This window comes from Arachis ipaensis, chromosome B9, assembly GCF_059453495.1.
Source record: "Arachis ipaensis isolate K30076 ecotype BB chromosome B9, ASM5945349v1, whole genome shotgun sequence".
In the NCBI taxonomy this organism is placed as follows: domain Eukaryota; kingdom Viridiplantae; phylum Streptophyta; class Magnoliopsida; order Fabales; family Fabaceae; genus Arachis; species Arachis ipaensis.
In genome coordinates, this window is record NC_142444.1 from 19,326,286 (window position 1) to 19,330,515 (window position 4,230).

General features: G+C 41.9%; 1 long non-coding RNA gene across 1 annotated transcript; it reads left to right on the forward strand.

Moving 5' to 3' along the window:
* Positions 1-2,368: 2,368 nt before the first annotated feature.
* Positions 2,369-3,998, forward strand: LOC110271998 (uncharacterized). The gene is made up of 4 exons (XR_015900161.1): positions 2,369-2,638; positions 2,734-2,832; positions 3,338-3,480; positions 3,572-3,998. It is a non-coding gene; the product is annotated as an uncharacterized LOC110271998 (long non-coding RNA).
* Positions 3,999-4,230: the final 232 nt, after the last annotated feature.

Sequence of the window (4,230 nt, forward strand, 5' to 3'; positions counted from 1 at the left end):
TGAGAGAAGCTTTTCATGCTTCCTCTCTATGGTTACAGAAGGAGAACCTTGTGTCTTATAGTTTACAATGTCTGCAAACCACAGAGCTTCCTGAATAGCAAACAATTGCTCATCTGGAAAGGTTTCAGAGATCTCAGTAGGAGGGAGGGATGCTCCTACTACTGGTTCTATCCGGGACAGGTGATCAGCTACTTGATTCTCTGTTCCTTTGCTGTCTCTTATTTCTATATCAAACTCTTGCAGAAGCAACACCCATCTTATGAGCCTTGGCTTTGAATCCTGCTTTGTGAGTAGATATTTAAGAGCAGCATGGTCAGTGTACACAATCACTTTTGATCCTACTAAGTAGGATCTAAACTTGTCAATGGCATAAACCACTGCAAGTAATTCTTTTTCTGTGGTTGTGTAATTTTTCTGGGCATCATTTAAAACACTGCTAGCATAATAAATGACATGCAGAAGCTTGTTATGCCTCTGTCCCAATACTGCACCAATGGTATGGTCACTGGCATCACACATTAGTTCGAAGGGTAATGTCCAGTCTGGTGCAGAAATAACTGGTGCTGTGACCAGCTTAGCTTTCAAGGTCTCAAACGCCTGCAGACACTTTGTGTCAAACACAAATAGCGTGTCAGCAGCTAGCAGATTGCTCAGAGGTTTTGCAATTTTTGAAAAATCCTTTATAAACCTCCTATAGAATCCTGCATGCCCCAGAAAGCTTCTGATTGCCTTAACATTGGCAGGTGGTGGTAATTTTTCAATTACTTCAACTTTAGCTTGATCTACCTCTATTCCCTTGTTTGAAATTTTATGCCCAAGGACAATCCCTTCAGTCACCATAAAGTGACATTTTTCCCAATTTAAAACTAGGTTGGTCTCTTGGCATCTTTTCAGAACAAGTGCTAAATGGTTAAGGCAGGAGCTGAATGAGTCACCAAATACTGAAAAGTCATCCATGAAGACTTCCAGAAACTTCTCTACCATATCAGAGAAGATAGAGAGCATGCACCTCTGAAAGGTTGCAGGTGCATTACACAGACCAAAAGGCATCCTTCTGTAGGCAAACACTCCAGAAGGACATGTGAATGCTGTTTTCTCTCGGTCCTGAGGATCTACTGCAATTTGGTTGTAACCTGAATAACCATCCAAAAAGCAGTAATATTCATGACCTGCTAGTCTCTCTAGCATCTGGTCTATGAATGGTAAAGGAAAATGATCCTTCCTGGTGGCTGTATTGAGCCTTCTGTAGTCAATACACATACGCCACCCTGTAACTGTTCTTGTAGGAACCAATTCATTCTTTTCATTATGAACCACTGTCATTCCTCCCTTCTTAGGGACAACATGGACAGGGCTCACCCAGGGGCTATCAGAAATAGGATAGATAATCCCAGCCTCTAGTAACTTAGTGACCTCTTTCTGCACCACCTCCTTCATGGCGGGATTTAGCCGCCTCTGTCGTTGAACCACTGGCTTAGCATCATCCTCCAATAGGATATTGTGCATGCATCGGGCTGGGCTAATGCCCTTAAGATCACTTATGGACTACCCAAGAGCTGTCTTGTGTGTCCTTAGCACCTGAATTAGTGCTTTCTCTTCCTGTGGCCCTAAAGCAGAGCTTATGATTACAGAAAAAGTGTCACCTTCTCCCAGAAATGCATATTTCAGGGATGGTGGTAGTGGTTTGAGCTCGGGTTTAGGAGGTTTCTCCTCTTCCTGAGGAGTTTTCAGAGGTTCTTTTATTTCCTCTGGTTCCTCCAAATCAGGCTGAACATCTTTAAAAATGTCCTCTAGCTCTGATTCGAGACTCTCAGTTATATGGACCTCTTCCACCAGGGAGTCAATAATATCAATGCCCAGGCAGTCGTCTGATGTGTCTGGATGTTGCATAGCTTTGACAACATTCAACTTAAACTCATCCTCATTGACTCTCAGGGTTATCTCCCCTTTTTGGATGTCAATGAGGGTTCGTCCAGTTGCTAGGAATGGTCTTCCTAGAATGAGAGTTGCACTCTTGTGCTCTTCCATTTCCAGCACTACAAAGTCAGTAGGGAAGGCAAATGGTCCAACCTTGACAATCATGTCCTCAATTATGCCTGATGGGTATTTAATGGAGCCGTCAGCAAGTTGAAGACAGATCCCAGTTGGTTTGACCTCTTCAGTCAAGCCAAGCTTAGGGGTGGCAGGAGTACCCGAACCCGCGGGTACCCGACCCGCCCCAACCCGATCGGGGCGGGTTTAAACCCGACCCGGAGCGGGGCGGATTTATGTCGGGGCGGGTAGTTGAGCGGGGCGGGGCGGGTTCGGAGTCAGGGTAAACCCGCCCCGCAGTGCATATATATATATATTTAGGGATTAGGGTTTTTCTCTCTGTGCCTCCATCACCTTCAGACACCATAATCTTCTTCACCATTGCTCAGTCCCTCACCCCCCTTGCCGTCGCTGCTCAGCCTCTCATTCCCTCACCGTCGTTGCCCACTCCTCGCCGTCGTTGCCCACTCCTCGTTGTCGCCTCAGCTCCTCGCTGTCACCGCTCAGCGCGCAGCTTCTTGCCGTCGCCGCTCAGCGCGCAGCTCCTCGCCGCTTAGCCCGAAGCTCCAGCCTGCCATCGCTGCTCAGTTTTTAGCTCCATAAGACCGTAAGTTCCTCTCGCTCTTGTTCTTTCGTGCGCACTTTCTCTCTCTCCCTCTCCATCATATTGTGAGATCTAAGTTCTTTTTTGTTCTTCCACAGATTCATGTCTTGGTTACCGTCACTGTGAACTTGGCCATCGCCGTTGCATGTGAGCCTGTCACTGGAGCCCCTTCTCTTTGTCTCTCTGAGTCTGTGACTGTAAGTTTTACAATTTTTTATTCAATTTTGTAAATGTATGTGCTGAAGTGGGTTTATATGTGTTTAATTGAGAATTTTGTTGTAAATTTGTTGATCGAGAGTTACTCTGTTTGATTGTAATTTGTTTGTGTCTCTGATGGTAGTTTTTCATTTTTCATTTTGATTGAGCATTTGAGACTCTGTGAATTGTGATTGTAATTTTGCTTTTATGTGTCTAATTGCAGTTTTTTAATTTTTTATTTTGAATGAGAATAAGAGACATTGTAATTACAATTTTGTTTATATGTGTTTGATTGCAGTTCTTTATTTTTCATTTTAAATTGTTATCGGCTCTAGTATTTTTCATGATGTTGGCATGTTGCAACTAGTTATATATGTTAGATTGAGAATGAGGCTATCATATTCATGCTTTAGATCAACAGAAAATAAAAATTTAGTACTTCTATAGTTTATACTAGTATTTACAATCTAATACTTACCTATGCTATAATGCTTCTTTGTAAAGTTTTCAAAGTGCTTCCAACTTTTACATTAGCAAAGATTCAAGAATTGAAGAATCTTGAAGAGGAAGCTAAGAGGAATCAATCCTTGAAATCTCTCTTGCTATCTCCTTCTGGTGACTTTGTGATTTCTTATTATGGAAATAAAGTAAGCTACTAATTAATTAACTTGTAAACTAAAACATATCTAGCAGTTTCCAAATGTGATTGTGTGTATATTTATTCATTCATTCAAATAGCTATTTTTGAATTCAAGAGCAAGATGGTTGCGCTTTATTTCTCATCGAGTTCATATGAAAGATGCACTGACTTTACTTTCGGTCTGGTGGAGTTTTATGACAAGTTAAGGTCAGATGAAGAGAGCTTTGAGATTGTGATGATACCTCTTGATGAGTAAGAAGAATCCTTTAAGAAAGGATTGGAAAGTATGCCTTGATTGTCATTGTCTTTTGAGGACAAGAATGGTGGAAAATGATCAAAAATAAAGATCGAATACTCTTTTATATTAATGTTGTAATTTTTTTATAATAGTGTTAAATTTATAATGATCAAACATTAGCTTTTTTTAATTTTAAGTTATTAACATTGTATAAATCTTATGTTTGTATTTTAATTTATGCATGAATTTTTAGTTTTTGTCTTAATTTATATATGAATATGTAAAAATTAAAATGTTATTTAATTTTACAGGGGCGGGTAGGGGCGGGGCGGGTACCCGCAGGGGCGGGTTAGGGTACTACAGTTTACTACCCGCGGGTAGTAACGGGGCGGGTAGTATATGAGTGACAGGACGGCGGGGCGGGGTCGGGTAGGGCAAAAACCCGCCCCTACCCGCCCCACTGCCACCCCTAGCCAAGCTTTCTGATAGTGGATGCAGGGATTAGGTTGATGCTTGCCC